Source organism: Pinus tabuliformis, chromosome 5_1 (assembly GCF_031772625.1).
Source record: "Pinus tabuliformis cultivar Carrire ecotype Pingquan chromosome 5_1, CPIR1, whole genome shotgun sequence".
NCBI lineage: Eukaryota > Viridiplantae > Streptophyta > Pinopsida > Pinales > Pinaceae > Pinus > Pinus tabuliformis.
The window spans coordinates 159205048-159217038 of NC_142305.1; positions in this window are offsets into that span (position 1 = coordinate 159205048).

An 11991-nucleotide genomic window follows, 5' to 3' on the forward strand; every position below is an offset into this window, starting at 1 on the left:
GGATCGCGCCCCCATCGGCGGCTGGGTAGTGGAGGGCGTAGAGTCGATTTTTATTTTTATTTTATTTTATTTATTTATTTATTTATTTTTTAAATAAAAAATATTTGCTTAAACTTTTTTTTTAAGTTTATTTAAAGAAAATGAAAAAACCTATATAAATGAAGTAAAGTTTTTTTTTTTTTAAATAAATATATATATTTTTAAAGTTTTACGTGTTTAAAAAAAAATAAAATTCTATTTTGAAAAACAAAAATTAAACGTTTGTTATTTAAAAGAAATAAAAAATATGTGCCTTTTTTAATAAAAAATATTTATTTATTAAAAAAATTTAGATGTTTATTTTTTATTTTTTAAATCATATATATATATATAATTTATTTATTTATTTTAATAAAAGATATAGGGCTTATAAAATTTTTAATTTCAATTAAATTTTTTTTTTTTTTATAATATATATATATATATATATATATATATTTTAAATTTTCATATTTTTTTGGTTTTTTATTTTTATTTTTTTTCTATTTTTACTTACATAGTTTTATTGTTTTTTTTCCAAATTCTTTTATTATATATATATATATATATATATATATATATATATATATAAAGTAATCAACATTGAAAGAAAGAAAAATAAAACAACTTGAAAATTCACGGAGTAGTCATGATTTAAGAAAAAATGGACATAATAAATCTTAAAGTGTGAAAAATAAGCCCTCTAAGAAAAAAGGTATGTTGCATCAATACCTTTTAAAATCAGCATGAAAATCACTAATATTTAAAAATAAATATTTATATTTGATACATAAGAAAATTTAAAGTGTCAAAAATATGCTAAAAAAAAAAGAAGTGTATTCTGCATCACCACTTTTGAAAATCGGGCCACTTTTTTGCCACCTCTAAGAAACGTGTAATCATATCGGTTATTTAAAGTGCCAAAAACTATGCTCTAAAAAGCATATGTGTGTTCTGCATCGCCCCTTTTCAAAATCAGGTCACTTTTTTCTATCTCTACAAAACGGGTAACAACATCAGTTCCCATTTCAAAGTTTACGTTGTTCCAAATTGAAGGTTCGAGTAAATGAAAATGATGAATCTTCTTATTGGTCTCTTATTACTAGGCAGCCCTGCCCAGACAAGCTTATAGTCGGAATCAAAACACTTTTTGTTGAGTTTTGGGAGAGCCATTCCCGTGTTATTCCGATAGAAAGCATGTTGCGTGGCATCACATAGTTAAGGTGAGTATGTTGATCATCCTAAGCACCTTGCAGAAATGACATAATTTTCATTGTTCAAGGAATTTCAGGAAAACAACCACCATGTGAAGATATCCACAAGGATGTTTCAGAAATTGAAACCATGGTTTCTTGAACCTAATACTATCCGTGACATGTGTTGTTGATGATATCATATTGAATTTCAACTTCATTATGAAAATTTCTAGAATATTTAAAAGAAGATTTTTCACAACGAATCTCCTCCTCCTATAGTGTGTGATTTTCTTTCATCAATATTGTGCAAAAAGGAGGCAGAAGAGTTGTTTTATAAGAAAATATATATAGATGGGAGAAGATGCAGTGCATGTGGTGATTTGGTATTATTCCATAAGAACTTTCTTATTAATCCCAACTAGTCTGGGATGTCAGATATCATCGTCACACGGAAGCGATATGAGTATGCTATGGGAATTCAACCATCTTCTTCAACTCTAGTGCCTAGGAGGATCAACTATGTTGAGGATGAGATTCCTATTTCACAATTCATGGGGGTGCTTCAAAACCATATCTATAAATATATCAAACAACCACATAGGTCCATGTGGAAAGCTTCTGAATTTAATCATTCTTGTGAAATATTCCCGCTAGGCACAACCTTATTGGTGGTAGACTTTGTTGAGAATTACACATTTTCTCCTCAGTTAGAGATCCAAAGTGAGTAATATGACTCAAACCAAGTTTCCATATTCATACATGTTATGTACAAACAAGCGTAATTGAATCTTGATGGTAGGGATAGCACTGACAAGTCACATGATGTGATTAAGGAGATCACTTTTACATTAGTGATGATCGTGAGAATGACACATTTTTCGTTCAACATTTCTTTGACCTGATTTATGAATCATTAAAAAAAAATTACATATCACTTAAAAGCATTGGATATGTTTAGATGATTGTGTATGCAAGTTTCCAGAGTCACTTTGATACTTAAAATGAACTAAAATATATAATGTGCATCAATTTAATATTGAATTTGTCGAAGCGTATTTTAGTGCAATAAATGTATTTTAATTTAACAGTTAATAATATGTTTCTATAATTTATAAAATTGAAGATGTAATTTTTTTTGAACATTTATATCATGCCAGGTAGGATTTCGAATTCAAAGATCAATCCTGGGCACTAAACCAATATCCAATTATGTTTGACAATGCTGCTAATGATGAACTATCTAACCTGTCACCTTCGAGGAAATCACATAGACTCTAGGATCCTTTGCAAATGATAAAAGCCCAAGTCCAGATGGATGGACTGTGGAATTCTTCATACATTTCTTTGAGTTGTTGGTTAGATTCCTTTTGATGATTTTGGAAGAAGCCAGAACTGGTGGAAATATTTTGGAAGCCATAAACTCAACTTTTCTTTCTCTCATACTGAAGAACACCTCCCCAAAAATATTCTGGGAATAAAGGCCTCTTTCCCTCTACAAAATTCTATATAAACTCATATCAAAGTTTATTGCCAGGCATATTAAATTGGTCTTATCCTCACACATCTATAGAGAACAGTTTGGTTTCCTAAATAATTGCCAGATTCATGATGCGATTGCAGTGGCACAAGAGTCCATCCACACTATTCACACATGTAAGGAGGTAGTAGTAATGAAAATTGACCTTCACAAGGAATTTGATAGTGTTGACTGGTCATTTATACGGCTCATATTAGACATGGTTGGCCTCAGGAAGAAAAATGTGGAGTGGATCATGACCTGCATCACTTCGACCTATTTTGCAGTGCTTATCAACGAACTCCCCTCAGATTTGTTCAAGGCGGGTCGTGGCCTCAGACAGGGATGCTCTCTTTCTCCTCTTATTTTATTACTTTTCATCATGGAATTAGTCTTAAAATCAAAGAAGCTCAGTCCTGTAGTATTTTTCATGGACTTCAGATTACTAGTTTAGTCAATATCACTCACTTGTTCTTTGTAGATGATATATTAACTTTTGGCATTATCTCTAGAGCACAATGGTTTGCATTGCACTACATTTTCACCAGATATGTGCAACCTCTAGGCTCCAATCAACAGACAACAAATCAATTCTATATTTCTCTTCTATTGATAGTTCAGATATAGATTACATTGAAGGTATATTTGGAGTAGCGAAAGCTCCTTTGAAGGATGGCATATCCTACCTAGGATACAAAATAAAACCCTGCAACTACAGAACTATGGATTGGCTTTGGTTGGTAGATAAATATAAACAAAATCTCTCCAACTAGACTCATAGATACCTCTGTCTAGTAGGTAGATTCATTCTGGTGCATGAAACACTTCAACAACTTTATGTATTTTGGGCACACCTCTTCAGGATTCCTAGAACTATTGTCAACAAAATTACATCTATAATGACCAGGTTTCTTTGGAGCGGCTTTGGGACTCCTTCAATGATGCATCTTAGTAAATGGTTCAATCTAACTATACCAAAGGAATTTGGAGGATGGGGACTCCTAAAAAACTATAGCCTTGGAAATTCTTTGCTCATAAAATATTTTTGGAGAGTTGTAAATGGTAGTGGAATATGACAAGACATCGTACATTCTAAATACCTAAGACATATAAATATGGAAGGATTATTCAGGAATAATACCACATTTAGGAACAATGCATCCATAATATGGAGGAGCCACTTGAAGATTCTTCCATGGTGGCGCATGAGGATGGAGTGGGAATTTGGAGATGGTGGGAAAATGATTGGCACTGATAACATCAAAGGATTGAATAGAGAGTAGAACTTATAGGGACACGCCTTAGAGACCATCAATAGAATGGGATATTTTTTTCCTTAGCCAAGCTATTAGAAGATTTCACAATAGTTGTCCTATATGGAAAGTAGCTTCAGAAGTGGGTATGACTGGACAAAGTGCAATCAAATGGTGATAATTTACCACTTCTCTCAGCCAGACAGGTCTTTTCCATAACATCCACGGTGACAATATCTCTTGGAGTGGGAAACTGCACAATTAGGCGCCATTGGTTACTGATGCTTATAGATACTATATCACTAAGAGACTCAATCTCCAATAGACTTCTTGGTTTTATAAGGTATGGAAACTGAAGATCCCTCTTGAAATGACATTTTTTACCTAGTTTGTAAGGAAAAATAAAACACTGACCTAGGACAACTTACACAAAAGAGGCTTTCACGGTCCTAGTATCTGCTTTTTATGTAGAAATTCCATAGAATATGTAGATCACATTCTCTTTCTTTGTCCTTCATCTGCACAGATTTGGAGACATATCACATATTTCATGAACATACCTCTGATTTTAGCTACAAATTTGGAAAACACCATGTCCCAATGGTCTACCTGCACATCTCAGGAATTAGTAATGCCCATATATATTATCTGGGAGATATGGAATGCAAGCAACTATTGATGGTGCTGGACTAGCCAACATGTCAAGGGGATCTCCCTAGTAAGAAGTCCCAATTAGAACTCAAACCATTTGGTATAGGAGTCCAACAGTGGGTTGTAAGGTAATGCCTTGATCGCGGTGTCGCACAGAGGCAAGTAGAATAACTATGTCAACAGCAAGAGTGTGATTGATGCACTGAGTCAAGGAATGTGTATGAGAGGTTCCAACACTTCGAAATGGGAAGGAGGTGAAGGTGAATTCCAGGGTGGAAGGGATCAATCCCAACTCGGCTAAGAACACACAACACAAAGGACATGCATAGCTTCCGGCGGAGCAGTCCACTTGGATGTGGCAGTCACATCATACAAGGTAAGATAACACATACAACACTCACGGATTAGTCTGAGACGAGTGTGACGGTTGTTATAACAAGGTTCAAGTGAAAGGTCTGTGTGATGTCTAGTAGAGAAGTCAATGTTGGATTGTGTTATATTCTTTCCACGACTAGCCCACGTAGTTAACAGGGGGGGCAGAGCCCCCCCTTCGTTGCGCCGATTGTGTAGCGGGGGGTTGGGGTCATAGGGGGTTTGAGGTGTACTCGTAACCCCACTTTATGGGGTCCGGGGTAGCGCCCTGGAAAATTTTGGTTTTGGACCCTATGTTAGGTTGGGCGAACCCACCTATGGTTTTGTGCATGATTTTCACACATGTTTTTTGGACGCAATGGTTTTCGGTCCATGGTATTGGATGCTTCAAAATGACAATAAATATGTATTATAAAATTGAAAGGAACATAATGAAAAAATCAATCTGGTAGTCCCGGTTTTGGGATCCAGGGGAAAATCTCTGTGTATATGTGTTTTATGTGCTATTCTCTCGCATTGTTTATTTTATGTGTTTTGGAATTGATATGCAGGTAATTTCTGTACAGGGTTAAAACCTACATTTGGTATCAGAGCAGTTTTGGCTTCAAGGAGATGCCTTTGTTTCTGAGGGGTTTCGCTCGGGCATGTGGTAGACCCTGTTTAGTGGGAGATCTGCGAGATTGATTCTAGTGGTGAAAGAATATGGCGAGCAGTGGAAAGATAGAGATTGAGAAATTTAATGGTCAGAGTTTTGAGTTGTGAAAACTCAAGATGGAGGATCTCTTGGTGGATAAAGATCAATGGATCGCGGTAGATCCGGGTACTAAACCAACGGGAGTGTTCGATGAAGAATGGAAGAAGTTGGATTGGAAGGCAAAGAGCATAATATGATTATGTGTCTTAGATTCAGTATTGCTAAATGTATCAGGGGAAGCTACGACAAAGGCGTTGTAGGACAAGTTAGGGGCTTTGTACCAATCTAAGTCTCTGTTAAATAAACTGTTCCTATGGAAAACATTGTATAACCTGAGGATGAAAGATAGAGACTCGGTGACAGAGCATCTGAATGCATTTAATACTGTGGTAAGTCAGTTAGCCTCTGTTGATATTAAAATTTCAGATTAAAATAAGTGCATTAGTTTGTTGTGTTCTCTACCGGATTTGTGGGATACTCTGGTTATTGCAATAGGTAGCAATGCAACTGCCTTGCAGTTTGATGAAATAGTCTCAGCCTTGCTGACAGAGGAGATGAGACAGAAAAATATGGAGAGCCAGAATGGTGATGCCTTGTCTGTACAAGGACAGTCCTAGAACAGAAACAAAAATAAGTCATTGGGTGGGAGATTTAAATCTAGAGGGAGATCTAAATCTCCAGGAAAACTTTTAAAGGTGGTGTGCTAGAAATGCGGAAAGGAAGGGCACTACAAAAGGGACTATAAATCTAAATCTCCTGATAAAGGAAAGAGATCTGATGATGCTCCTTCTGCAAAGGCGAAAACCACCTCAAATGAAGGTGGGGATGTGTACTTAGCTTCTTCAAGTACACATGTAGATCATGAGGCATGGTTAATTGACTCAGGTGCATCCTTTCACTTCACTCCCCATAGAGAGTGGTTCTGCGAGTAGGAGAAATACGATGGTGGTGATGTCTTCTTAGGGGATGATAGTAAGGCTAGAATCATTGGTCGTGGAAACGTAAAGCTGAAGCTGTAAGGTGGAAGGGTTAGAACACTTCCGGGTGTTCTGCATATTCCTGCAATGGCCAAAAATCTGATTTCTGTAAGCAAGTTGGATGATATAGGTGTAAAACAGTGTTCGAGAAGGATACCTGCAAGATGGTTTGGGGAGCAATGGTATTGATGCGGGGAGTTCGGATTGGAACTCTGTACAAGCTGCAAGGTAGCACATTTTTTGATGGGTGCAACAGTTCTGTGGTTCCTGAAAGTGGAGCAGAAAATATAGTGGTCTTTGGAGAGAAGACCATGTTGTGGCATCAAAGGCTTGGACATATTGGAGAGAAGGGCCTTCGAATACTTCATGGTAAAGGCATGGTAGAAGGTATGAGTAATAGCTCTCTGGATTTTGATTTCTATGAAAATTGTGTATATGGGAAGTAGAATTGGGTGAGTTTCCCCTTTGGTCGTAAGAGGGCGAAACAGATATTAGAGCTTATGCACAATGATGTGTTTGGACTTGTGAAGGTTCCATCATTGGGTAAGTCTATGTACTATTTATCATTTATAGATGACTTGTCAAGGAATACATGGATATATTTCCTTAAGAAGAAACCTAAAGTCTTTGATATGTTTAGAGAATTTAAGGCTCTCGTGGAAAATCAGACATAGAAGAAGATAAAGGTGCTAAGGATAGATAATAGTGGAGAGTTTTACAGCAAAGAATTTGAAGAATTCTGTAAGAATTTTGGTATAGCACGACAAAAGACTACTCCATATACACCTCAGCAAAATGGAGTTGCAAAAAGAATGAACAAGACGTTGATGGAAAGGGCAAGAAGAATGCTCAGTGGTGTCGGGTTAGGATAGGAATTCTGGGCAGAGGTAGTGGATACTGCATGTTACTTGGTCAACAGGTCACTTTCATTAGCATTGGAGGATAAGTCTCCACAAGAGGTATGGACTGGTAAGAAACAATCTCTTTCACATCTGAGGGTATTTGGATGTGATGCATATGTACATGTTCCAAAGGAGAAAAGAACAAAGTTGGATAGTAAATTTGAAAAGTGCATCTTTATTGTGTATAAGGATGGTTTAAAGGGTTAAAAGCTTTGGAATCTAGTAACAAGGAAGGTTGTGTACAGCCGAGATGTGGTGTTCAGAGAGGTGAAAGATATTATTAAACATGAAGTCCAACCAAAGGAACCTGAGAAGATAGAGTTTGAGCTAAAGGAGGAAGAATCAGACTCTACAGCAGAGGAGGAATCAGAAGATGAAGAGCCACAAACTCCGGGTATGAGAAGATGAGTTCGAGAAAGAAGGCAGCCAGAAAGGTATAGTCGATCTGCTTTCTCTTCAAATTTTTCTTTGTCTGTTACTGATGATGATCCTAGAACTGTGAAGGAGGCAGTAGATTCAGAGGATGGAAAACTTTGGAAAGAGGCCATGGTTGATAAAATGGCATATTTGCACAAAAATGAGGCTTGAGATCTGGTGGAGTTGCCGGTTGGAAGGAAACCCATTGGTAGCAAATGGGTGTTCAAGAAGAAGACAAATGCAGAAGGAAATGTGAAGAAATACAAAGCTCGGTTGGTAAGCAAAAGGTTATTCCCAGGTGTCGGGAATTGATTTTGGTGATATTTTTTCTCGTGTTGCCAAGGTAACTTCTATTACATTACTTTTATTTGTTGCTATTGCTTTTGATTTTGAGGTAGAACAGATGGATGTGAAGACAACATTTCTTCATGGGGATTGGAAGAGGAAATCTACATGAAGCAACCTGAAGGCTTTGCGGTGAAGGGTAAGAAAGAACTGGTATGCAAGTTAAAGATGTCTCTGTATGGGTTAGAACAATCACCAAGGATGTGTTATCAGAAATTTGATACATTTAAATGGGGACTTGGCTTCACTAGAAGCAAAGCAGATCACTGTGTGTATTTTAAATTAATTGGTGACCGTGTTATGTATCTGATCTTGTATGTGGATGATATGTTGCTGGTTGGAAATGAAAAAGAAATTATCTAGGATTTGAAGACCCAATTGTCCTCCAAATTCGACATGAAAGATCTTGGTGTTGCAAACTACATTTTCGACATGGGAATTAAAAGAGACCGGGAAAAGAGGAAGCTTTGGTTAAACTAGAGGAAGTATGTTGAAATAATACTGCAGAGGTTTAATATGCAGGATAGTAAACTGATGAAGGTTCCTATTCCTGTAGGTGTGAGGTTATCTGTTGAACAGTGTCCCAAGACACAAGAAGAGGAAGAGGACATGTCCTGTGTTCCATATGCAAGTGTAGTCGGTAGCTTGATGTATTCAATGATCTGTACTAGACTAGACATTGCACATGCAGTGGGAGTATTGAGTAGGTTTATGTCAAAACTAGGGAAGGAGCACTGGACAATAGTGAAGCAGGTTTTCAGGTATTTGCGTGGCACTAGTGATTATGGTTTATGCTACCAGGAAGACTAGGATTGAACAGAGTGTTGGATATTCATGGCTTTGTTAATGTATATTGGGCTGGAGATATGGATCAGAGAAGATCTATAAGTGGGTATGTGTTTAACCTATTTGGAGGTGTAGTCAGTTGGATGAGTAAGAAGCAATCTGTAGTGGCAATATCAACTACCGAGGTAGAATACATGGCAGCCACTCATGCAAGCAAGGAAGCAATTTGGTTGTAGAGATTGTGTTCAAGTATGGGGTTAGTACAGGGAGCTATAAGGATAGATTGTGACAGCCAAAGTGCAATTTTCTTGGCAAAGAACCCTGTATATCATTAAAAGACAAAGCACATTGATGTTCAGTATCACTTTGTGAGGGATATGATAGAATACAAAAAGGTGTTGTTGGTAAGGGTGGACACTTTGAAGAATATTGCAGATGCATTGACAAAATCTGTGAGCTCTGAGAAGTTCTCTTGGTGTAGAGAAACAATGGGCATTACAGGGTTGGATAAATGACTAAGCTCTCTTGTGGCCCCCTGTGGAAATAAAACAACAAGTGGGATAATTTTGGGTTGTGTTATATTCTTTCCATGACTAGCCCACGTAGTTAACCGAGTGGTTAGGGGGGGGGGGGCGGAGCCCCCCCCTTTGTTGCGTCGATTGTGTAGTGGGGGTGGGGGGCGCAGGCGTCACAGGGGGTTTGAGGTGTATCTGTAACCCCACTTTATGGGGTCCAGGGCAGCACCCCAGAAAATTTTGGTTTTGGACCCTATGTTAGGTTGGGCGGACCCACCTATGGTTTTGTGCATGATTTTCACACATGTTTTTTGAATGTGATGGTTTTCGGTCCATGGTATTGGATGCTTTGGTAAGCATAAATATGTATTATGAAATTGAAAGGAACATAATGAAAAGATCAAGCTGGTAGTCCCAGTTTTGGGATCCAGGGGAAAATCTCTGTGTATATGTGTTTTATGTGTTATGCTCTCGCATTGTTTATTTTATGTGTTTTGGAATTGATATGTAGGTAATTTCTGTATAGTATTAAAAACTGCAGTCGACATGGATGGTGAAAAAATTAACAACAAATGTAACACATTAACAACAAGATTCATATAATTGCATGTGAATCAGTTCATACACAAGTACGTAAGTTAAACAACACATATCATTAAAGCAACCAGAGAATCCCAACTACAATAACAACATATGCATGAAAATGTGGTGACTCTTATGATATAAAGAAGTGTAAGTCACAATCATACAATAAATCCATGTAAACTTGCTAGCCCCAATAGTGGAACATTACAGCCACATTTGTCTGCTCTTCCAAAGAGATGTACTATCTCTTTGCAGTGGAGAAGCCAAGGCGCATTACAATACTATCCAAGCCTTCTTCAAAATAGTCTTAGTAGAAGCTTGGATGACCAAAAGCCTATACAATGAGTTATAAGGGACAATTTATAGCAAAGGGTGGTTTGACCCTTGACATTCCCCTTTGTGACCATTCAAATACCCTCATGAATCTACCTACTCTATGATTGTTACATCCACTCTTGACACTTGTCTTACACTTGACCTGACTCAAAATTACAATGCACATGTACTAATGTGAACAATGGCTTGGCAAAGCTAAACTAGATATCATTCAGACTTAGACAACCATTTATGTCCAACTTCTCGACAGCCTCATGCTGATCAACAATGACATATGGATGCCAAGATTGGTAGTCCTTGAGAGTGTCTGTGTGTTCTGCTATGACATCCATCTAAAACTTGAACCTTGCCTCCATAGCATCTAGGTACGCTACTCGGTCTCCTCTATCCAACTCATTTGTGAGCATGCACATCATTGTCTTTAGTATCGCCGAACCATCAACGTACTTGCACATGATGTTTGCACTGATAAGCAAGTCTGGGTTGGTAGAGGTGCGCATCAACTCGTTGAAGTACGAGTCAAGTCCTGTTGGGCCTACTTTTTGGTCTTCACCTAGGTGAGGGTCCCAAGTGATGGGATCACATGAGTGTGCACTATAACCTCCTTTCTTTTGAATACTTGTGCATGGGAAGCATGTATGCTAGTGATGACTTACGGTATGTCTTCATAGTTCTAGATATGACTTCGAATATGTGCTTGTAGCTCGACCACATTGGCTTTCATCATCTTTGGCAAGTGAAGTGGGGCTCCCTTGTACTTCATCGTCTATGCTCGCATGTTATCAATATCATTATGTATGTTCTTCAAGATGCATACACTTCTTGCACATTGTTGCTGCCATCCGTGGAGATGAACGATTGCTTGATGCACGGTACCAAACTTGGAGTATAATGCTCACATAACTATGTCGAAGGACAATACTTCATCTAGTATTTCCTTCTTCGATTCAGCTCGGGTAGAAATTGTCACCAAGTCTCCTCCGTGCTTGGCCACCTATAGTTCCTCTGCCATTCGCTCATTCTCAGCTATGAGAAAACAAACACTTGAGCTAGTGCTTCAGCATACACTCTAGTTGCATCAGCCAACACAGCTGGATGCTTGTGCACATTAGTCACAATCACTTGTTCTTCAAATTTTGAAGGGAATGTTTGGTCCTTCGGAGTCAGTGCTCTCTAAGACCGCACAACTCTATGATGACATTCGTTAAAAGAGATGTTGTGCATCTCAGCTTCCGGTTGACCACCAAGGATCTCAGTTCGTCCTTGGTCATTCGAGACTTGATCATCATTAGGATGCAATGAAGTGGGTGAGTTGACCTCTTGTGGTGAGGCATGAGGTTGGTATCCTGTTCCAACTCCTGCTGCTCCATGTCTACATCCAATTATTCAAGCACTTGTTCTATCTCATGAGCAAAGTCTTGCCCCTGT